This window comes from Neovison vison, chromosome 11 (genome assembly GCF_020171115.1).
Source record: "Neovison vison isolate M4711 chromosome 11, ASM_NN_V1, whole genome shotgun sequence".
Classification (NCBI taxonomy): domain Eukaryota; kingdom Metazoa; phylum Chordata; class Mammalia; order Carnivora; family Mustelidae; genus Neogale; species Neogale vison.
In genome coordinates, this window is record NC_058101.1 from 17782611 (window position 1) to 17809244 (window position 26634).

The window sequence follows — 26634 nt, forward strand, 5'->3', positions numbered from 1 at the left end:
CTTCCGGATCATTATTCAAGTTGCTATCCCCAATTTTGCTGGATATATCAGATCAACTCCAGCTCCATAGGTAATTTTTCTCCCTAATGGGTTTGGAATTTGTTCTTTTTAAATTATCTTTGGACTAATGTTCTGCTCAAAATCTTTGAGAATGATAGCAAGAATGTCAGTCATTAGCTCTCATTTGGGGGAAAGGAAGGTGGGAGGTGGGAGGTGTATTTAATTTACAAACCATCACCTTACTATTACTATAGTAATATTACTATAGAGGGAATTTAAAGGTATAGGCAGAACAATTACATTAACTATGAGTGTTATGCTTTCTTAGGCTTCTATTAATATAATTAATTTATATATTTCTTTATTTACTTCAAGGATCTTTAAGGGCAGGGAAAAAAACATGTCTACACAGTTTTAAGTTATGTAGAATTTTTGCAGATATCTAATCATTTGATCAATGAAGAACATCAACCCGGAAAATTTAATGAAACATTTACCAAAATGCACTCATCAAAACAGCAAAAAACAAGGATAGTTTTTGGTCACATTTACAAAGGAAGTTTACTATTTCACTGAACAAACCTGTACCATGCAGGTGTGTAAGACGTTGAGTTTCACAAGGGTGACATACATGCAAAGAAGACCAGACCCTGCCTTAAAGCTAAAAACACAACAACAAAGAAACTGATAACAATAAACGGTATATTAATATATATATAAATATATGTGTGTGTGTTAAGTGTAATATTAAATGTAAATGTTAAACATGAGATGGGAATATTGTCCAGATTGTAAAAATCAGAAAAGCTTCCTGAAAGATGTGAAAACTAAGCAGAATATTAAAGATTTCTGAAGGGAAGAGAAGAATCTCGCAGATAGGGGGGCTGTAGGTGGAAAAAAAGGATGATAACAGATTATTAAACGTTTTAATATTTCCAACTATAATTTAATCTTCAGGGGAGCAGGACTTTTCCTCTTTTTTTGTTCACAGTACCATTCCCAAGATCTAGAACAATTCTTGATACAGTGTAACTATTTGTTGAATGAAGGATTAAACTTTAAAATGCAAGTCAAGGAATAGAAAAACACGAGTTCCAAGTAGAACCAGATCACAAAATATGCTTAAGTGTTTCTTAGTGACCCTGTTTGTACTAATTCTCATTTAGGCCCTTCCTGGCTCCAGAGCATCTGGTGATAACACAGCGCTTGTTCTCAGTAACTGACCCTCCTATTTGCACGTGCACTCAGACCTTGTTCTTTATAACGCAGAATTTTCTTGATACAATTTCCCATCATAATCGCCCTATGCCCATTTACCTGGGAATTTATCTTTGCTGATAAGAGCTAATTAAATTTGCCTTAAATTCTTCATGGGAGAAAACTGTCCCAGATAAAATTTTCAGTCAGCTGTGGCTTTGTGAAGGAGAGCAGTGCCAGCCCTCAGTGCAATCCAGCACTGAGCTCACCTCTCGGAGCTGACCAGGACTAGGCTTGCAACTGAAATAACTTGTTTTTGTTTTTGTTTTAAGTAAAGATCCACACCCAACATGAAGCTTGTACTCACAATCCTGAGATAGCCCCATGCTCTATCAACTGAGCCAGCCAGACACCCCATGAATATAATTATCTTTTAAATGCCTAAATTACAGGTCAGAGGGAAAATTAAAATAGATAACATGTAGAAATGTCTTGAAAATTTCAAGAAATAACACAAATGTAAGGAATTATCAATTTATTAGGGCCTACAAGGGCTTGAAACCAAGAAATTAAATAACCTGTATGAAAATTTCCCATATTATCACTGCTGTTGTGGGATAACCTTTTGTAAAGAAAGGATAAACATTTTTAGCACCTTTTGAATCACATTGTGTAGGCAACTTCCTTTTCTGTCTATATTGAAAGTGGCATGAAAGTAAAGCCACAGCAGTATTGGAGACTATGATTTATTCTCAAATAATTCAATCTCTTTGTTCCTTAATCTCATAGCATCTTCTGATCACTATATAAACACTTTTCCAGTTAATTTGCATAACAAATAGTGTTACAAGTTTGAAAACATTATCATTCACACTTGATAAATGAACCAATTATGAAACCTGCACAAGGTCAAGTGTTACTATTCCTCGCTCCATAATCTTGGGGCTTTCTAACATATACTGCTACTTCTCTCCTTGAACTTGGCTAGTCAATGACTCTGGTTAAAGTTATTAAAAGGAAATACTCTTCATTAGAATATAAATGAACACACAATAACCCCTTTTCTTTTTTTGCCTTCACTGAAATAGGGCAACATTTGCTCTATTGAAAAGATGGATAATTATTTATGTGGATTATCACCCCTTAGTCTAATACTATTAATATCTGTGCTTATTAGTGTATACATATGCTCATTTATAGCACAATACACATATTTGTACATATACGCATGTATGCACACACACACACATACACACACACATATATATAATGCATATATATATATACACACACACTTAACAAATTTTCATTCCCTTCCTTTACTACCCCAGGGATACTTGCCTTTTTTTTCTTTGTGAAATATATGGCCAAATCAGTCTTTTTACATGAATTAAATCCAATTGTTTTTATTTTATATATGTTACTAAAATGAGAAGTAGTTCTGCAAGTCAGACACATAGCAAATTAGATGCAACCAACATATATTAATTTTAGCTGGTGTAAGTTTTGATGGATGTGACCTGAAGAGAAGAGCTGTATTGGTCTGATAAATTTATGAGACGGGACATTACAGAAAGAATACTTAATATCTACAGATAATGTGAGGTTCATGAGATTGTCAAAAGAAAAAAAAATTTCAATGCCTACGTTACTGTGTTTCATAAAAAAAAATAGAGTCATAAAACCTCAAAATCATCACGTTGAGTAGTTAATACATATGAGAGGTCATGTTCCCAAGAGTTTTCAGACTAAGGATATTATACCATAAAATACATCATTTCCTATTTTTAGGTATAGTGACACCCAGTAAAAATAATTGCACATATTATTTTAAATGATATTTAATGCTGTATTTATTATTTTCTTTTCTTTCCAGATGGACAGTGTGTTTTCTTCCTATTTTTAAAAACAGCAAAGAGGAGAACTGGTGAATATTATAAGGACACGCTAAAAAGTATGTTGTTACTATGGCAATAAAAAAGAGAACAAATGTCCAAATATCTTTTTGGTAAAATTCCATTTCTCTAGGTAAAATTTTGCAGTTCTTTGCATTAAGTTTAAGCAAATATTCTTTATGTAGGATTTTTTAATTTAAATATTCCCAGCTAATTTACATATATTGAATACCTATCATTTTCCTGGCAATTTGATATACAAACATAACTAAAACACCTTTTCTGATCTCCTTGCAGCCTATTTGGAAAAATTGGGAAACTAATTATGTCAACACAAAGCTGTGTACCAGAGGTTTGCACAAGAAGCTAAGTTTCTAACATCATCCTTCCTTCCTCCTCCTTTCCCCTTTTCTTTCTCCTTCTCCTTTTTCTTCTTTTCCTACTTCTTCTCCTTCTCTTACTTCTTTTTCTCTTTCTTCTTTCCTACTTCTCCTTCCCTTATTATTGGCAGGTGGTGAGGGAGATATATTAGAGAAAGAGGGCAGGGAAGGAATCCTATATTAGAGAAAGGAATTATATTATATTATTATATTATATTATTATATAATTATTATTAATATTATATAATTATTAATTATTATATATTATATAATATTATACATTATATTATTATATATTATATTATTATTATATTATTATAGGAAGGAATATATTATTTATATATATATTTTTATATATATAAATATAATATATAAATATATTATATTTATATTAGAGAAAGAGGGCAGGGAAAGAATCCAGGATTTAACGATCCCAAGAATGTATGTTGAGAACAGAGAGAAATAGAGATAACTATAATTATGTAAAACAAAGTAAATATGTCATAATTCCAAACTTGCATAATCTTCCTTACAGATGTTGTAATAAAATGTTATTTTATTAGTTACTTATTGCTGTGTAATAATATTAGCACTGACTTAGTAGCTTAAAACACATATTTATTATTTCACATCTTCTGTGGGTTTGGAGTCCAGGACTGTTTTAGCAGGGTACTCTACCATGCTATAAATTGTCAGCCAGAACTGATGTTTATCTGGAGTGTTAACTAGGTAGAAATCTGTGTTTTCCCCTTCACGTGGCTCTTAGCAGCATTCAGTTGCTTGCAACTGTAAGACTGAGAGCTTCAGTTCTTTTGCCATCTGTTGATGAGGGCAGCTCTCACTTCCTGGAAACCACCTGCAGTTCTTTGCATCCTGTGGGAATCCCCAACATGGCCATTTCCTTCTTCACAGCCAGCAAGGAAGAGAAAGGAGTACAGGAGGCTGGCAATACCATCTAAGTAACATAACTACGTGCACATAAACACATAAATCCTATCACCTTTTCTCTATTCTATTGGTTAGAAGTTAAGTCATTGGCTCCATCCATATTCGAAAAAAGTATATTGCACAAGAGCATGAAGAGTAGAAGGTAGGAATGATAGGGCCACCTTAGGAATTTATTATGCCACAGCCAACATCAATAGAAAAAACATGAGATAAGCCCTATCAAAATAGTTTGAGGCCACTGTCCAAACTAAGAAAAATTAAGATGTTGTACTATATTTCATTGAGCTGAATTTCATACCATCAGCTACATCATTTTTATTAGAAAAAAGAAGAAATATATGGAAATATTACACATCTATATTAGGGTTCTCCAGAGATAAAATTACAGTGAACCTTGAGTAATGTAGTAGTTAGAGGTACTGATCCCCACACAGTGAAAATTCTATGTATAACTTTTGGCTCCCCCAAAACTTAACTACAATAGCCTACTTTGACCAGAAGTCTTATTGATAACATAAACAGTTGATTAACATATATTTTGTAATAGATAAATAAAATAAAATGATAAAATGAATAAATAATATAAAATAAATAATAAAATAAAACAAAAACTATATATTATATTCTTACAATAAACTAAGCTACAAAAAAATAAAGTTATAAAATTTTGAAGAAAAAGGAATTACATTTGTGTTATGTTTATCAAAAAACATCTATGTATAAGTGGACCTGCACATTTCAAACCTCTGTTGAAATTCAAGGGTCAACTATAATAGGATGTGTCTGTGTATGTATCTGTCACAGACACACACACCTACACACACATAGAAAGAGAGAAAGAGAAACTACTTTTAAAAAATTGGATCATGTGATTATTGGGGTCTGCAAGTTCAAAATCTATAGACTAGTCCTACAGACTACAGATCAAGGGAAAAGCTGAGGTTGCAGTCGAAGTTTGAAGACAGCATCCCATCACAATTTTTTCTTACTTGGGGGAGGTCAGTTTTTGTTCTATTCAGATATTCAACTGATTGGGTAAGTTCCACCCATATTATGGAGAGCAATCTGCTTAACTCAAAGTCCATTGAATTTTTTTGGTAATCTTATTTACAGTGGGATTTGTTGTTGGTTTTTGTTTTTTGTTTTGTTTTGTTTTGTTTTGTTTTTAATCATATCCAAAAACACCCTCACAGAAACACCCAGAATGATGTATGAATAATGCTGGACCAAATATTTGAGAAACATGCCCAACTAAGTTGACACAAATAAATTAATCACAATAACTATAAATTTTTAACAGACCTTTTCTTTGACATATTATAAATAGTTCATCTATTAAGCTAAGCACTAAGTTCCCTATAAATGTTAATTCATAATGGCCTATGAAGCCGATTTATTTATTACCATCCCAATTTTGTAGATTAAGACATGAAACATCCTAAGTTTAAGTAATTTGCTCAATGTCACACCACCAGTGAATGATAAAAACAGAATTTGAACACAAGCTTTTCTTTGTTCTATAGCCTTATAAGATACAGGTGAAAAATTAGAAAGAAATTGTGTGTTCATAGATTGGAACAGTTAATATTGAAATGTCTATATTACTCAAACCTACCTATAGATTCAATGCTGTCCCTCTTAAAATTCCAGTGGCATTTCTTATAAAAATAGAACAAACTATCCTAAAATTTATATGGAACTGTAAAAGGCCCTAAGTAGTCAAAACAATCTTGGAAAAGAAGCATGAAGCTGGATGTATCACACTTCCTAATTTCAAATTATACTATAAGACAATAATAATCAAAACAGTATGGTATCAGCATAAAAATAGACACAGATTAACAAAACAAAATAGAGAGCCCAGAACAAAACCATGTATACATATGGTCAATTAATTTTGACAAAAGACATATACAATAGGGAAAGGACAGTTTCTTCAGTAAATGGTGTTGAGAAAACTGTATATCCATAACAAAAGGGAAATGACTTCTGTCTTATACCATAAAAAAAAATCAACTCAAAATGGACTAGAGGTTTGAACATAGTAATTGAAACCATAAAAATCCCAGAAGAAAACATAGGGGGTAAGCTCCTGGACATTGGTCTTGGTAATTTTTTTTTTTTTTACATTAAAGCAAATGCATCAAAAACAATGTAAACAAGTGGGAACATATCCAACTGAAAAGCTACTGCACAGAAAGGAAACTATTAGCAAAATGAAAAGGCAACTACAGAATGGGAAAAATCTTTGAAAACTACATATCTGATAAAAGGGGTTAATAGCCAAAATTATTAACATATAATTATATAACTCATACAATTCAATAGCAAAAGTAGATAGATGAAAGACAGATTGATAGATAATGGGCAAAAGAACAGAATAGATATTTCTCCAAAGAAGACATGCAAAGAGTCAACAGGTACATAAAAAGCTATTCAACCTCACCAATCAGAGAAAAGCAAATCAAAACCCCAATGAGATATCGCTTCACACATATTAGCATAGCTACTATTAAAAAGACAAAAGATGGGTGCCTGGGTAGCTCAGGCAGTTAAGTATCCAACTCTTGATTTCAGCTCAGGTCTTGATCTCAGGATGGTGGATTCAGGCCCTATTATGGAGCCTACTTTAAAAAAAAAATAATGACAAAAGATAACAATGCTTGTGAGGATGTGCAGGAAATGGAAGCCTTGTATACCACTGATATATGGGAATGTAAACTCATACAACCTCAATGGAGAAATAGTACAAAGGTTACTCAGAAATAAAATAGAAGTAGAATATGATCCAGCAATTCTACTTCTGAATATTTCCAAATTGACAATTAAAATAATAACAAATAATTATCTGTATATAGGACAAGAATGGAAAGATAATGGAACAGAGAAAGATAGAAAGATGGTATTAAAATGGTAGATTTAAACTCAGCATACCACTAATTACATTAAATGGAATAAATGCTCAGTTAAAAGACAAGATTTTTTTGTTGAATAAAATGAAAGTGTGCTGTTTATAAAATATACTTTGAAAAACTAATGATGTATAAAAGTTGAAAATAAAAGATGGAGGAAAATACACCATGCAACTACTAAAGGCAATGTATATAAATATATTAAAGTAATTAGAAAAAAATCCACTTTAAGACCAGAAGACTTTCAAGACATTTCAAGGATCTTTATGACAGAGTTAAAATATTTAAAATACTAGAAACATTTAATAAATACATTTTCACTTAATCATGTCTTCAAAATACAAAAAGCAAGAATTGGCAGAGCTATGAGGAGAAATAGAAAAATACATAGTTACAGTGAGAGATCTTTAACACAATATTCGCAGAAAAAGTAATGATTTAAGAGCATTGGTAAAATAGTGAACAAATTTGACTAAATACACATATAGATATTGCCAATGTTATAGAATTTACATTGTTTTCTATCATACAAATATTACTTGCCAATTTGACAATATACTGGTGCAAATGTCAGAAAAAGTTTTGTAAAATTGAAATGATACAGCTGATGTTTTTTATTGGGCAATGAAGCTAGAAATTAACAAACAATTTAGTTGGTTAACAAAAATACTCCTAAATAATCCATGTGTTGACAAAAAAATTACAGTAGTAATTAAACAGTGCTTACATGAAAATTTATAGCCTAAATACAACATAGGAGAGAAGTAAAATGGAAGAAAAATAAGCTAAAGATTAATCTAAAAATACTAGAAAAAGAACTGTAAAGCAGAAAAATTGAAGAAATAAAGAAGAATGAAAATTGTTGTTCTGGAATATAAATTTAAAATAGAAAGACAAATTGCTTCTTTGAGAAATGAAATTGATAAATTTCTAGCACATTGTTTATTGAAAGAAAGAGGAAAGTAAAAAATAAAATTAGCATTAAGAATAAACCAAAGTAAATATGGCTATATATCCTAAAGAAATTTAAAAGATAAAACTTTTGCAATAAAATTGAAGTTCAGTTTGTCAAAACTAATAGAAAACTCATTAGCAATGAAAACTATTACAGAAATGTTGTAGAAATTATAGAAATATTAAATGCAATAATGTGGATAAAACACAAAATATATTTTTGATCCAAAAAAAGCCAGACACAACATGTTATAAGATTCTAATTATACAGGTAAAAATATAAGTAAAACTAATTAAATGATTACGATATAAATCAAAATACTGCTTAAATCTAACAATATTGTTTATCTTTAGGTGGAAGGAAGCAGTTGTCAATAAGAAGTCATGCAAAGAGTTTCTGGTGGGCTGATAATGTAATTTTTTTTTCTCATAGGTGATTAAATTGGTGTTCATTTAACAATAATTTATTAATACAGCTGCTTTATGTACTTCTTTTTATGATACATTTTATAATAAAAAGGTAGCATAAATACATATATGAGGTATAAGATGATTAAAATAATAGCTCATCTAATCCTAGAAAAATTTTTTAAAATGGGTAGGAAAATAATTCCAGTGGTAATAGTAGCTTGCACAATATTTCCTAGGAGATCAGTGCTGAATTACACTTTAAATAAGAGTCTAAGTTACCTAAGGAAATCAAAAAAGGAAACCAAAAAGAAAGTACAATTTGTTAATGGTATATACAATGTCTCTGACATAAAGATAGCTACTTATTTAGTAGAAGATCATGATGTTTCTTATACAGTCTGAATATAAAAACAATACATAGGATGATGCATTTTTTCAATAGTGAATTTAGTAACGTTATTTAACCTTTAATGTAGGCTGATGGCATAATGTAATTGAAAACTCTTGAATACTTATTCTGAAGTTTATGATGTATTAAGAAAATGGCAAGTAGTGCAGCAAGGTGAGTAGTGGTAAAGAAAAGTCTACAGAAATGAAATCTGAATGTGTTTTGACTTTAGTGTATAGTTTGGTGACTCTCATTTGTATGTGGATTGTGAGTGTGAGGGAGAAGTTGAGGCTCTGTGTACTCTGGGGAGAAGATAGAGGTAAGGAACAATAGAAGGAGAGGTTACAGTCATATTCTTGATTTAGGAGCTTTTCAAAGTATGAAAATCATATTTAAATACATATGCTATTTTCTCTAAATTAAAAACTGTAAGAAAATTTTGACAAAATCTTCTTAACCAGTAGGGATGCATAGAAGGTAGTATGAAAATTATTTTAAGATATAACAAGCTATAAGGAAATATTTTAACAAAATAAATTCAATTATCACAGTGATCCCTTTAGAACTTAGATAAAATCATGGTGATTCACTGCTTAAAACCCACAGTTGCTACTAAGAACTGGTAATATGGCTTTAAAGACTCTTTGAGATCTAGCCCTTGCCTACATTTAAAGCCCATTCCATACCATTCTTTTTCTTTCTCCAACGCTTGTCATTCCAACTTTCTTTCAGTTCCCTAAGTATTTGTCCTGCCCCAACAGCTCTATATATGCTGTTCTGTTCACCTGGAACATCTCCCAAACTTCAAGTATCACTTTAATATCCTTACAAAACTCTAAGTTCTCCTTAACTTCCACCATCATCATCACTACCATTACTCCTGCCCCCACCAGACCAGCTCAGATCCATAATATAATTTCACGTAATCTTATTTCCATTTAATCTATCCCCTATTATAAATAAATATTGTTGTGATCTGTACTTACTAAGAAAGGTTTTCCTTTTACTTATATTATTATTCCTCTTGTCTATCATAGGACCTGATATTTAATAAGGGCACATTAAATACCTATTGAATGAATAGATATTTTCACAGTCTTATTATAATGATAAAGAAGAAATTTATTGAAGACTAGTGATACTAAAGACAACAAAAAGAGTTAAAAGACTTTTTAGTGAGTCCAACCAAATATAAATAAGTCCAGAGTGAACAAATATACACTGTATATAAAGAAAAGTGAAAAGGAAATAAATCCCATTAAATAGTTCAGAAAAATTTTCATTATGAAAGTGATACTTCAGTTGAATGTAAAGGAATGTGGAAAATTTAGATAGCAAAGAAAAAAGCAGGTGATGTTATTATAGTAGACAGAATAAAGGCCTCCAAAGATATTTCTAATCCCCAAAGTGGTAAATATGTTATTTTACATGGCTAAAGGAACTTCATAGATAGGATTAAGTTAGCATTACATTCTTAAGATGTATAAATGAACCCAGTTTATCCTTGTGGGCCCAATGTAATCACTAGGACCTTGTGAAGAGGTAGTTAAGAGGGTCAAATTCAGAAAAAGGAGATGCAACAAAGAAAACAGAGGTTTGGAGTGATGGGCTTTAAAGATGGGGGAAATCCAAGAAATAGAAAAGTCCTCTGAATCTGGATAAAACAAGGCAATATAACCCCACTCCCTGAAGCCTCCAGAAGGAATAGGAGAGAACTTCCTCAACTTGATAAAGAGAATCTACCCACCACTGCCCCCGCTCCAAATAAACACCTAAAACAAATACCCCACAGCTAACGTCATATTTAAAGGTGAGAATTTAGATGTTTTCCCCTAAGGTCTGGAACAAGGCAGAGATATTTCTTTTTACATCTTCTGTTTACTATCATACAGGATGCCCTAGTTAATTCAATAAGACAAGAAAAGGAGGGGCATCTGGGTGTCCCATTCAGTTAAATGTCTGCCTTCAGCTCTGGTTATGCTTCTGGGGTCCTGGGATGGAGCCTCATATTGGGCTCCCTGCTCAGTGGGGAGTCTATTTCTCCCTCTCCCTCTGCCCTTCCTCCTGCCCATGCTCTTTCTCTCAAGTAAATAAATTTTAAAATCTTTAAAAAAAAAGACAAGAAAAGGAAATTTAAAAACATACATATTGGGGGAATAAAGAAAGAAGACTGCCTTTCTTTGCAAATGATATAATTATGTAGAAAATAGAAAAAAACTTTTAGAAGATAAGAGAAAATCAAGGTGGCATTGAGTTTAGCAATGAGTTTTTAATTTATATTTTAACAGTGAGTTTCTAGATAATACCAAAAGCATGATCCACAGACACAAAAAAATAAAAGATAAGTTGTATTTCATTGAAATTTAAAACTTCTCTACAAAGAATACCAATAAGAACATGATAAAGCAAGTCACAGATTAGTAAAAAATATATGCAAAATGTTTCTGTAAATAACTGGTATCTCCCCAACATGTAAGAATCCCTAAAAGTCAATAATGAGAGTTTTCAAAGACCCCAATATAAAAAAAAAAAAAATGTAGGCAGAAGATCTGAACAGATACCTCACTAAAGAAGGTACAGATAACAAATGAGCATGTGAAAATATGTGTGACCTCATTTATTATTAGGGAATTATAAATTAAAAGAATATGGCATTAGTTAGGTTTATTCCCAGGTAACTTATGATTCTTGGTGCTATAGTAAATGGAATAAATTCTCTAATTTCCCTCTCTATATTTTCATTGTTAGTGTATAAGAAAGCAACTGAATTCTGTACAGTGATTTTGTATCCTGCCACATTACTGAATTGCTGTATGAGTTCTAGTAGTTTGGGGGTGGAGTCTTTTGGGTTTTCCATAAAAAGTATCATGTCATTGTGAAGAAAGAGAGTTTGATTTCCTCATTGCCAATTTGAATACCTTTTATTTCTTTCTGTTGTCTGATTGCTGTTGCTAGGACTTCTAGTACTATGTTGAACAAGAGTGGCAAGAGTGGGCATCCTTGTCATGTTCCTGATCTCAAAGGGAACAGATACTCTCCAAAGAAGACATAAAAATGGCTAACAGACACATGAGAAGATGTTCATCATCATTGGCCATCAAGGAGATTCAAATCAAAACCACATTGAGATACCACCTTAAACCAGTTAGAATGGCCAAAATTAATAAAACAGTAAATAACCTGTGTTGGAGAGGATGTTGAGAAAGGGGAAACCTCTTACACTGTTCTTGGGAATGCAAGTTGGTGCAACCACTTTGGAAAACGGTGTGGAGATTCCTTAAGAAATTAAAAATAGAGCCACCCCAGTGGTTTAAGCCTCTGTCTTTGGCTCAGGTCATGATCTCAGGGTCTTGGGATTGAGCCCCACATTGGGCTCTCTGCTCAATGGAAGCCTGCTTTCCCCTTTCTCTCTGTCTGCCTCTCTGCCTACTTCTGATTTCTTTCTGTCAAATAAATAAATAGAGTCTTAAAAAAAGTACTTAAAAAAAAAAAAATAGAGCCACCCTATGATCCTACAATTGCACTACTGGGTATTTAGCCCAAAGATACAGATGTAGTGAGAAGGGCCACCTCTACCCCAAAATTCATGGCAAAGTGTCTTTCAACAGGTGAATACACAAATTGTGGTATATCCATACAATAGAATATTATTCTGTGATAAAAGCAAATGACTTATTAAGCCACATAAAGGCATGGAGAAAACTCAAATGCCTATTGCTCAGTGAAAGAAGCAAGTCTGAAAAAATTACACACTATATGATTCTAATTATATGACATATTGGAAAAGGCAAAACTACAGAGATAGTAAAAATTTAGTAGTTGCCAGAAGTTAGGAAGTAGAGAGAAAAGGGGATATATAGGCAGAGCACATACCGTGTTTAGGACAGTAAACTTATTATGTATGATATTTCACTTGTGGACATATGACATTATGTATTTTTCAAAAACCTATTAAAATTTATAACACAAAGAGTGAACCCTAAGGGAAACTACAACTACAGTTAAATATAATGTATGATATCAGTTCATCAATTGTAACAAATGTTACACATTGATGCAAGATATTAATAACAGAAAACACTGAGGCGAGGCAACAACAGGCAGGAGGCAGGAGGGGATATATGAGAACTCTCTGTACTTACTGTTTAATTTTTCAGTAAACCCAAAACTGCCCTGAGAAATAAACTTTATGAAAATAAAGAAGAATTTGGAGAAGGTTGTTTAAAGCAAACTTGCTGCCTAGTATCATATTGCCACTTGGCAGAAAGTAGAAAATTAAAATAAAAATGGCTAACGTTCCACTTTTTGCTTTGTTTATATTTCTATTCTGGTCTATTTCTCCAATTCAAAAATGTTCTTCAAAGATGTATTTGGAACAGTTGTCAACTTATTAATAGAGGTAGCACTTCTGACATCAAGTGAGAATCAGTTCCATAATTTAACAGCAGAACACAAAAAGGCTTGCATTCCTTAAGGACTCCACAAACAACTTATCAAACTTTGAGAGCTACCTCAGAAAGCAGAACAGGAATCAGGTTTTTAAAAAGGCCTTGAAGAAATAAACCACAAAGAAGGCCAATTCCTCTTATTCTACACACAAGCACAGCTTCTATTGAAGATCAGATTTTGTTCTTTTATTCAATGGCAGATTTCAATTTTCTATAGAGAAACGGGTTTATTCCCAAAACCTACATACTACATATTACCAAACAGAAAGATCTAAAGATGAAGTTGACCTCTTTATTGTGAGAACTCTGGACAACCAGAAAGTTCTTTCATCTGGACATTTACAGAATGACAGTTTAGGACTTGCTAGGATTATAAGTATAGATGATATTCAGAATCTGAGTAATGACAACTTCTGAGAGCAAAACAGTAGCTTGCTCCAAAAGGTGAATTGTATTATTTATTTTTTTGGAGAGGTTTGTCTATTAAAAAACTAAGAGCAATTGAAAACTTGCATCTTTCTATGTGGTTATGAGAATATATAGTCTTTATTCTCCCCCAGGAGAAGATTTTCCAGTAATAAAATTTCCCTAAAAGCTCAATTTAGTCTATGAAATTTATTCCCCTAATTATAATAAGTAGGGTAAAAAACAAAGTTATATGAAGATTTACATCACTAAATCAAAAATATAGAAAGAAGCATAATAAAATAGATTTAAATGTCAATGTATACTTTTTCATCTATATGAAATACTGCTGGTAATTTATACAGGTACCAAAATAGAGGTGATATTTTTCATCATTATGATTTGCTTATAACAGGAGGCTATTTCATAGCTGCAATCTTTTATAAAAAATTATATGTTTTAAATGAGTGGAAGCTCCAAATATAGCCTAGGACAAGGAAGTACTATAACTATGATTAGATTTATCCATAAAAACTTTGCCTAAAAATCATGCAGGAACTGATCCATAGTAACAAATAGTAACTTTTGAAAATTAAATGTATCATAAATGTGGAAAAATGTATATAAGGAAGGTATGCTTAAGACTTGGTGGAATTCGGTACTCTGTCTTAGTTGGTAGACAACAAGAAAGTTTCTTCATATCTCTGATGTCCAATAGTACTTTCCTCCTCTTCCACTGAATGTAACTGAAAACTCATTTCCTTCAAAAAGTCTTGGATGAGTAACCCTCTTGAAATTCATTTTTTCCTGCATTTTTACTCATTATTTATAAAGTAGTAATATGAATGAAATTAAATGTATGTTTGCAAATATTAAATCTTTATTTCACATGCAATTTTCTAGAGAACTGAGTTCTTGAATTTTATTATTATTATTTTTTTACTCCAAAACACTTTACAAGTGCAAAATATGCAGTGACAACTTAGTTTTGAAGCACCTGGAAGTGTCATCATTTTCTGCATGTTCATAACTTAGATTATGAGAAAATATTTAAAATAACTGTTGTATAAATACATTAGCAAAATCTATTAAAAATTAAATGCTCCCAAACTTTGATTAGGCATTTATAGTTGTTAGAATCTAAAGAAGCAAAAACAATCCAAATAAGCAAAAAATAATCCAAATAAATTTTGAATACCCAATCATAAAAGCTTAATAAAATAAAATATACAAAGCAATATTTTTTTTTAAGAGATAGTGTGTGCATGAGTACAAGCTGGGTGGTGGGGGGCAGAGGGAGAGAGAAAACTGAAGGAAGCTCCAGGCTGAGCATGGAGCCTGATCTCACTACCCTGATATTATGACTTCAGCTGAAATCAGGAATCCCATGCCCCAGTACACAGCCCAATATTACAGAAAAGTACACCTTGATTAAAAAGAACTTATTTAATCTAGATAATTTACCAATTACATCGCTTCCTAGGTGTGAGTCAGTTAGCATCCAATAGCAGATTTTTTATTTGCAGAAGAGAAACATGATTTGTCCTTAAAAAAGCAAAAGCAACATAAGAATATTAAATGAATATACTAGTACACATTAAATAAATGAATGCACACTTATATTATTTTTATATAATGTATATATCATTGCAAATGACAAGATTTCCTTTTTTGATGGCTGATTTATATATATATATATAAAATCTATACTCCTCTTTATCCATTCATCTATTAATGGACATCTGTGTGCTCTTTCCATAGTTTGGCTATCAGGGACATTGCTGCTATAAAATTGGGGTGCAGGTACCCCTTCGGATCACTACATTTGCATCTTTGGGATAAATACCCAGTAGTTTTCAACTTTTTCAACATCTGGCTATTCGGGGTCTTTTCTGGCTGCATACAAATTTTAGATTATTTGTGAAGAAAGTTGATGGTATTTTGATAGGGATTGCATTGAATGTGTAGATTTCTCTAAGTAGCAAAGACATTTTAATAATATTTTTTCTTCCAATCCATTAGTGTGGAACTGGGTTGTGGGGTAGCTTTATTCAACTTCTTGAGGAACTTCTTGAAGAACCACCTTACTATTTTCCAGAGTGGCTGTACCAGCTTAAATTCTCACCAACAGTGTAAGAGGGTTCCCCTTTCTCTACATCCTCTCCAACACCTGTCATTTCCTGACTTGTTAATATTAGCCATTCTGACTGGTGTGAGGTGGTATCTCATTGTGGTTTTGATCTGTATTTCCCTGATGGCTAGTGGTATTGAACATTTTTTCGTGTGCCTGTTGGCCATTTATTTGTCTTCTTTGGAGAGAGGTCTATTCATGTCTTCTGGCCATTTCTTGATTGGATTATCTGTTCTTTGGATTTTGAGTTTGATTAGTTCTTTGTAGATTTTGGGTACTAGACCTTTATCTGATATGTCATTTGCAAATGTCTTCTCCCATTCTGTCAGTTGTCTTTTGGTTTTATTGGCTATTTCCTTTGTTGTGCAAAAGATTTTTATCTTGATGAAGTCCCAATAGTTCATTTTTGCCTTTGTTTTCCTTGACTTTGGAGACATGTCTAGCCAGAAGTTGCTGCAGCTGAGTTCAAAGAGGTTGCTGCCTATGTTTTCCTTTAGGATTTTGATGGATTCCTCGCTTACAGTTAGGTCTTTCATCCATTTTGTGTATGGTAAAAGGAAATAGTCCAGTTTCATTCTTCTGCATATGGCTTTCCAATGTTCCTAACATCATTTGTTGAAGGGACTGTCTATTTTCCATTGGATCTTCTTTCCTATTTTGTAAAAGATTAGTTGACCATAGAGTTAGGGGTCCATTTCTGGAATCTCTGTTCTGTTCCATTGATCTATGTGTCTATTTTTGTGCTGGTACCATACTACCTTGATGATTACAGCTTTGTAGTACAACTTTAAATCCAGCATTAGGATGTCCCCAGCTTTGGCTTTCTTTTTCTACATTCCTCTGGCTATTTGGGGTCTTTTCTGGTTCCAAGCAAATTTTAGTATTAGGAGGGAGGGACAAAATGGTAGAGAAGGGGGGACTCCATTTCAACCAGTACCCTGCATTTAGCTGGTATCTACCAAGCTAAATGCCAGTCTGAACACCCATGAAATCAGCTTGAGATGTAAGATAATTCATCTCGATCTCTATGGGGGAAGAGGACCACCAGCTGAGAGGTGGGAAGGACAAAGTTGTGATTGTGTGGACAGATATTGGAGGATACAACAGAAGGACCATCAGAAGCTAACCACTAGAAATTAATATAATGCCACATTGCAAAATCAATAGCTTGCAGAGTTGTGGTGGTAGGACAGGAAGGGCCTGATAACAGTGCTCAAACAGAATCAGGAGCTTAGGGGCAAATTCCAGGATTAGAGTGGCCACTTGTGCAGACCTGTGCTCATGGACCTGGGGGCTGGCTGCTGCCACTGCCACCACTGCCTCTGCCAACACCTGTACCCAACCAGACTGGGATCATATGTGGTTTTGGAGGCATAGAGGGCAGAAATAAGTGGGGACTTGGGTTGACTGCTCTGACGAAGGCTGGGGGTGCACACCACCTATGGGAGCCTGCAGTTTTCAGTGACACTTACAGAGGGGGAAACTGTATGTTCTGGAGGATTCAGAAAGAAGCAGACTATGGCTTGTCTCCTGTGTGGCAAAGGCTGGGGTGCAGGCATTTTCCTTTGCTCTGACCCTCCAAAAAAGCATGAAAAGCAACCAGAGAACAAAAGCTGCCAGAGAACAAAAGCCCAAAAGACCAGTTTCCACACAAAGCCCAGCCTCTTGATGGAGGCAGGGCAACTCCACCCACGCAGGACTGACTGAAAAACAATGAGGTAGGTCCCTCCCCCAGAAGACAGTTTGGAAGAATAAGAGAACAACAACTCAAGGTCCTCATAACACTGTAAAACCCAATTATCAGAGGATAATAGTATACTGAGCGCCTGGTGTTGCCCTAAACCCTGTGTTTCTTAGATACATTTTTTTTTTATTCTTTCTCATGTTTCTTCTCTTTTTTTAACCTACTTTTCATTTCAACTAGATGTTTAATACAACATATTCCATAGTAACTTCTTAACTTATACATTTTCACCCCTATACTTTTTTCTTTTTCTTTATATATATATATATAGATAGACAGATATAGATATAGATATAGATATAAGCTCCAATGTAGAACTGAAACACCCTACTTTGCCCACATTGAGAGATTATAGCCCCCCACACCCCTTTTTTAACTTTATAAATCTTACTCTTTAGATTCATTTTCGTTGGGTTTTTTTGGTGGTGGTTTCCAATCACTCTAAACATTCCCAGGATTCACCTTGCCTGGATTGTGGCAAAGGATTTTTTGATATTTTCAACTCTGTACTTTCCCTCAATAACCCCTCAACAGAAGGGAGGGGGAAAGCCCAAGAAAGAAAATAATTAGAAACAATGGTCTCTCCTGCAGACCTAATGGATATGGATATAAGCAAGTGTCAGAAATAGAATTCAAGGTAACAATTATGAAGACAATAGCTAGGCTTGAAAAAACCATTATGGCAACATAGAATTTTTAAGGGCAGAAATGAGAGCTAATCAGTCCAAATTTAAAATGCTACAAATGAGATGCAGTCTAAACTAGGTACTCTAACAGCTAGGGTAAATGGGTCAGAAAAATAAATTAGCAATCTAGAATATAAACTGATAGAAAGGAAGGAAGAGGAGGAGGCCTGGAACAAACAGTTTAAAATCCATGAGAACAGACTTAGAGAAATCAACAATGCCATGAAATGTTCCAATGGCAGAATTATTGGAATCTCTCAGGGAATAGAGAGAGAGAGAGGAGTAGAAGATATATCTGAGTAAATCATTGTTGAGAACTTCCTTAATCTAGGGAATGAAACAAGCATCCATTTCCTAAAGCCAGAGAGGATACCTCCCAAGATCAAGGAGAACAGACTAACACCCCTGCATGCAATAGTAAAGCTCACAATTCTTAGAACCAAGGAAGCCATCCTAAGGGCACTGGGGGAAGAGATTCATAATGTACAAAGGGAGGAACATCAGAATAATGTCAGAATGTCCACAGAGACAGAAATATGGCAAGCCAGGAAGGGCTGGAAAGACATATTCAGAGTACTAAATGAGAAGAAAATGCATATAATTCTTGTATGCATTCTATGTATTCTATGTAATTCTATGTAATACATACAATTCATACAATACATACAAGAATTCTTTATCCAGTAAGACTGTCATTCAGAACAGATAGATAAAGAGGTTCTAGGACCAGCAGAAATTGAAAGAATAGATAACCACCAAGCCAGTCCCGCAAGAAATACTAAGGGAGACTCTATAAAGTAAGGAAGACCCCAATAATAATATGGTTTAGAAATTTACAGAGACAAACCCTAGAAAAAAGGATTGTACAGACAAGATGACAATAACACATATCTTTCAGGAGTAACCCTCAATGTTCCCATGAAATGGCATGGTGTTGCAGATTGGATACAAAGACAGGACCCATCTATATTCTGTCTACAAGAGACTCATTTTGAACATAAAGCACCTTGAGACTGAAAGTGAGAGAATGGAGAAACATTTTTCTTTCCAATGGACCTCCAAAGAAAGCTGGGTTAGCAATTCTTCTATCAGCAAATTAGAATTTAAACTAAAGACTAATAACAGATCCAGAGGGACGCCATGTCATTCTTAAAGGGTCTATCCAACAAGAAACTCTAACAACATAAATACCTATGCCCCCAACATGGGAGTAGCCAACTACATAAGATGTTAAACAAAATAATCAGATTGATAATAATACATTAATAGTAGGAGATTTTAGCACTCCACTCTCAGCACTAAACTGATCATCTAAACAGAAAGATCAACAAAAAAACAAGAGCTTTGAATGTTACATTGGACCAGATGAACCTCATAAATATATACAAAACATTCCATCCTGAAAATATAGAATAGTCATTCTTCTTGAATGCACACAGAACTTTCTTTAAAATAGACTACATACTGGGTCACAAATCAGGTCTCAGCCAATATCAAAAGCTGAGATTATTCCCTGCATGATATCAGACCACAATGCCTTAAAACTGGAATTCAATCACAAGAAAAAATTTGGAAGCAATGAAAAAACTTGGAAGTTATAGAGCAGGAGGGGACAAAATGGCGGGGAACTAGGAGGAGGCGCTGTTTCAACCTGTACTCTAAAATTAGCTGATTACCTACCAGGGAACTCTGATCACCAATGAAATCAGCCTGAGATTAGAATTATACATGTCTGGATCTCTACAGGGGCAGAAGACACCAGTGGGCAGTTAAAGCAGAGTGGGAAGAGCGGACTGGTATGGGAAGATAAACAAAAAGGGGAGGGAACCACCAGAAGCGACCCATTAGAAAGTAATATACCAATACGAGAGTGTCCTGTGACTGGGGACCAGTATTAACATGGAGTTGGGTTGAAAGCACTCAAAAAGAGCAAAGAATTTTCGAGGGAAATTGTGGGAATCGGGGCGGTTGGGGACAGGGGCTTAAGTCCCCAGACCCAAGACAGCCATCCCTGGCGCTGAGCCAGAGAGAGTGCAGCAAAGAAATCAGGTCTTGGGAGCCTTGCCAAATGGCAGAACTACAGCCCTTGGCACTATCCACGTGTGCAGGCCGTGTGACCACAGTCTGAATCACGCCACACACCCTCCCCTGAAAGAGGCACATGTAGGCGCCAGCCCAGCGCTCTTGGACCTGGAGAGTCTGAGCACTCCCAGCCTGGGCAAGCAGGAAAATCTCAGTGTGTGATTGCTGCTTGGGACCTCTCTGGAAGTCCAGAGCTGCCCAGACAGCCACCACTGTCATGGTTTCACATACAAGCAGGAATTCCTGTGACCCCAGGGACCGCAACTGGGAACGTGCTCTGCCAGTGGCCAAGGGGGAATTTACGTGCTCTGAAGCACCCAGAGGGGAACAAACTGAGGCTTCTCTCTGAGAGAGAGGTTGGGGTGCAGTTTGCTTTCCTCTAAACCTCTAAAAACCATACAAAGCCAACAAGGTGAGAGAAAACAAACGAACAAAAACAAAACAAAGCAAGCAAACAAACAAAACCTCCAGAGAACAAAAGCCTGAAAAATCAGTTTCCTCAGAGCCCACCCCCTTGATGGGGGTGGGAGGACTTAACTCAGGGAACATCATTGACTGAAAACCAACTGGGCAGTCCCCTCCCCCAGACAGCCAACCAAAAAGAAAAGAAAAGAAAAAAAAAAAAAAGACAAGATAACAACCACCACTACTTCATAGATACAACCTTTATTTTTAATTTGTTCCCACTATTCTGGTTCATTTTTTTTATAGATAATTTTTTAACCTAGTTACCATCACAGTGAGATGTCCAGTACATCAAATTCCACAATAACCTTTTAACCTGAACTTTTTGATACATATACCGATGTTTTTCTTTTGCTTTTCTATTTTTTTAATTTTAATTTTATTTTAGTTTAGTTTAGCTTATTCTTTTTTTATTTTTATTTTTAATATTCATATAAAGTTAAACTTCAAGGTAATCCCCTTTCCCCAATCAATGCTACCTCTTTAGGTAAACCAATTTTTAATCTCCATCTATCTTAGTGTTTCTGTGTGTTTGTGTTTGTCCTGGTAGTATATAAGTCTTGTACTAGGGGTTCTTTTTGACGAGGTTCTTTTTTGTTTTCTCTCCATATATATATATATATATATATATTTATATATATATATATATTTTTTTTTATATATATATATATATAAATATATATATATATATTTTTTTTTTTTTCTCTCTCTCTCTCGTCATTTACTTTTATCACTCTTTTTGTTTGTCTGTTTTTGTTTGAATATTTCATAAATCTTACCTTAAGGCTCATTTGGGCTGGGCCTTCTTTTATTTTATCTTTTTTTTTTTTCCTGTCTCTATCTCTCTCTTTTCCTTTTTTCTTTTTTCTCTCTTTCTTTTTTCTTTCATTTGGGTGGGGACTCTGGATTGCTCAGAAGTGTCCAGGGTGCACCTTGCCTGCACCATGGTTGAAACATTCAGCTACTTCCATTCAGCCATCTCTCACCAAAATGATTAGGAGGAGGAATGCCCAACAGAACAAAAATTCAGAGACTGGGCCTTCTGCAACAGAGCTAATGGCTATCAGCATGGACAACATGCCAGAAAGGGAATTCAGGCTAACAATTATCCAGGCAATAGCTAGGCTGGAGAAAGCCATGGATGACAAAATGGAATTGATTAGGGAAGAACTGAAAGCCACCAGGGATGATGTTCACAATGTTCTCAATGAGTCCAATCTAATCTAAATTCTTTAAAAGCTAGGGTAACTGAGACAAAAGATAGAATTAATGATCTAGAAAACAAACAGATAGAGAGAAAGGATCAGGAGGAAGCCTGGAACAAACAGCTTAGAAGTGACGAAAACAGAATTAGGGAAATAAATGATGCCATGAAATGTTCCAACGTCAGAATTATTGGAATCCCTGAAGGGGAGGAGAAAGAAAGAAGTCTAGAAGATAGAGTGGAACAAATTCTCCATGAAAATTTTCCCAGTCTTGCAAATGGAACCAGCATTCATGTACTGGAGGCAGAAACGTCTCCCCACAAGATTATAGAATCTTGAAAGTCCTCAAGGCACCTAAAAGTGAGAATGAGGAATCATAATTGTAGAAAGACTCTCTTGAAAGCAGCTAAGACAAAGAAGCTCCTTATGTATGGAGGAAAACCCATCAGAATAACATCAGACCTGTCCACAGAAACCTGGCAAGCCAGAAAGAACTGGCAGGACATTCAGGGCACTAAATGAGAAGAACAAGTAGAAAGAATACTTTATCCAGCAAGACTCACATTCAAAATGGAGGGAGAGATAGAGAGTTTCCAAGACTGGCAAGGTTTAATAGGGTATGCAACCACCAAGTCGACACTGCAGGAGATATTAAGGGGGGTTATATAAAAGAGGGAAAATCCTAAGAATATCATTGAAAAGAAATATATGGAGACAATCTACAGAAAGAAAGACTTCAAGGGTAGCATGATGTCAATAAAAACTTATCTCTCAATAATCATTCTCAATGTGAATGGCCTAAATGCGCCCATAAAATGACACAGGGTTGCAGACTGGATAAAACAACACGACCCATCCATATGCTGTCTGCAAGAGACCCATTTCGAACCTAAGGATACACTCGGACTGAAAGTGAAGGGATGGAGAAGCATCATTCATGCCAATAGACCTCAAAAGAAGGCTGGGGTAGTGACTCTCATATCAGATAAATTAGATTTTAAACTAAAGACTGTAGTCAGAGATACAGAAGGACATTACATAATTCTTAAAGAGACTATCCACCAAGAAGATCTAACAATTGTAAATATTTATGCCCCCAATATAGGAGCAGCCAATTACATAAGAAAACTATTAATCACAATAAAAAGTCATATCGATATGAATACATTTATAGTAGGAGATCTCAATATGCCTCTCTCAGTAATAGGCAGATCATCCAAGCAGAAAATAAAGAAACAAGAACATTGAATGACACATTGGACCAGATGGACCTCATACATATATACAGAACATTCCACCCTAAAACAACAGAATACTCATTCTTCTCAAGTGCACATGGAACTTCTCCAGAATAGACAGCATACTAGGTCACAAATCAGGGCTCAACCAATACCAAAATATTGAGATTATTGCCTGCATATTTTCAGATCACAATGCTTTGAAACTGGAGCTCAATCACAAGGAAAAGTTTGGAAGGAACTCAAACACCTGGAAGCTAATGACCACCTTGCTTAAGAATGCTTGGATCAACCAGGAGATCAAAGAAGAACTTAAACAATTCATGGAAACAAATGAGAATGTAAACACTTTGGCTCAAAACCTATGGGATACAGCAAAGACCATCATAAGGAGGAAATACATAGCCATCTAAGCCTCCCTCAAAAAAATTGAAAAGTGCAGAATACACCAGCTGTCTCTACACCTTAAAGAACTGGAGAATCAACAACAAATTAAGACAGCTCCACACACAAGAAGGGAAATAATCAAGATTAGGGCCAAGATCAATGAGATAGAAACTAGAGATACAGTAGAATATATCAATGAAACTAGAAGCTGGTTTTTTGAAAAACTCAATAAGATTGATAAACCGCTGGCCACACTAATCCAAAAGAAAAGAGAGAAATCTCAAATTAATAAAATTATGAACAAAAAGGGAGAGATCACAACTAACACCAAGGAAATAGAGACAATCATCAGAAGTTATTATCAACAGTTATATGCCAATAAGTTAAGCAACCTAGATGAAATGGATGCATTCCTGGAAAACTATAAACTCCTAAAATTGAACCAGGAAAAATTTGACAACCCGAATAGACGAATATCTAGTAACAAGATTGAAGCAGTGATCAAAAACCTCCCAAAACACAAGAGCCCAGAACCTGATGGATTCCCTGGGGGAATTCTACCAAACTTTCAAAGAAGAAATAACACCTATTCTCCTGAAGCTGTTTCAAAAAAGTTGAAACATAAGGAAAACTTTCAGACTCTTTTTATGAAGCCAGCATTACCCTGATCCCCAAACCAGGCAAAAACCCCACCAAAAAGGAGAATTTCAGACCAATATCACTGATGAATATGGATGCTAAGATTCTCAAAAAAATCCTAGCAAATAGGATACAACAGCACATTAAAAAAATTATCCATAATGACCAGGTGGGATTCATCCCTGGGTTACAAGGATGGTTCAACATTTGCAAATCAATCAATGTGATAGAACAAATCGATAAGAGAAGAGAGAAGAACCACATGGTCCTCTCAATTGATGCAGAAAAAGCATTTGACAAAATCCAGCATCCGTTCCTGATTAAAACGCTTCAAAGTATAGGGATAGAGGGAACATTCCTGAACTTCATAAAATATATGAAAACCCCACAGCAAATATCATTCTCAAGAAAAAGCTCACAACCTTCCCATTGAGATCAGGAGCATGACAAGGATGCCCATTCTCACCACTCTTGTTCAACATAGTATTAGAAGTCCTAGCAACAGCAATCAGACAACAAAGAGAAATAGAAGACATCCAAATTGGCAGTGAAGAAGTCAAACTCTTTCTCTTCACCGATGACATGATACTTATATGGAAAACCCAAAAGACTCCACCCCCAAACTACTAGAACTCATACAGCAATTCAGTAATGTGGCAGGACACAAAGTCAATGTACAGAAATCAGTTACTTTCTTATACACTAACAACGAAAATATGGAAAGGGAAATAAGAGAATCGATTCCATTTACTATAGCACCAAGAACCATAAGATACCTGGGAATAAACTTAACCAAAGAGGTAAAGGATCTGTACTCGAGGAACTACAGAATACTCATGAATGAAATTGAAGAAGACACAAAAAGATGGAAGACCATTCCATACTCTTGGATTAGAAGAATACACATTGTTAAAATGTCTATGCTGCCTAGAGCAATCTATACTTTTAATGCCATTTCGATAAAAATTCCACTGTTATTTTTCAAAGGGCTGGAGCAAATAATCCTAAAATTTGTATAGAGTCAGAAGAGACCCCGAATTGCTAAGGAAATGTTGAAAAAGAAAAACAAAGCTGGGGGCATCATGTTACCTGATTTCAAGCGTTACTACAAAGCTGTGATCACCAAGACAGCATGGTACTGGCATAAAAACAGACATATAGACCAGTGGAACAGAGTAGAGATCCCAGATATGTACTCTCAACTCTATGGTCAAATAATCTTCAACAAAGCAGGAAAAAATATCCAGTGGAAAAAAGACAGTCTCTTCAATAATGGTGCTGGGAAAATTGGACAACTATACATAGAAGAATGAAATTTGACCATTCTCTTACACTGTACACAAAGATAAACTCTAAATGGATAAAAGACCTCAGTGTGAGACAGGAATCCATCCGAATTCTAAAGGAGAACATAGGGAGTAACCTCTCTGACATTGGCCACAGCAACTTCTTTCAAGATATGTCTCCACAGGCAAAGGAAACAAAAGCAAAAATGAACTTTTGGGACTTCATCAAGATCAAAAGCTTCTGCACAGCAAAGGAAACAGTCAGCAAAACAAAGAGGCAACCCACGGAATGGGAGAAGATATTTGCAAATTGACAGTAGAGACAAAAGGTTGATATCCAGGATCTATAAAAAACTTCTCAAACTCAACACACACAAAACAGATAATCGTGTCAAAAAAAATGGGCAGAAGACATGAACAGACACTTCTCCAATGAAGACATACAAATGGCTATAAGACACAAAAAATGTTCATCAACACTAGCTATCAGGGAGATTCAAATTAAAGATACCATTTTACACAAGTTAAAATGGCCAAAATTAGCAAGACAGGAAACAACATGCGTTGGAGAGGATGTGGAGAAAGGGGAACCCTCTTACACTGTTGGTAGGAATGCAAGTTGGTGGAGCCACTTTGGAAAACAGTGTGGAGATTCCTTAAGAAATTAAAAATAGAGCTACCCTATGACCCTGCAATTGCACTACTGGGTATTTACCCCAAAGATACAGATGTAGTGAAAAGAAGGGCCATCTATATCCCAATGTTTATAGCAGCAATGGCCACGGTCACCAAACAGTGGAAAGAACCAAGATGTCCTTCAACAGCTGAATGGA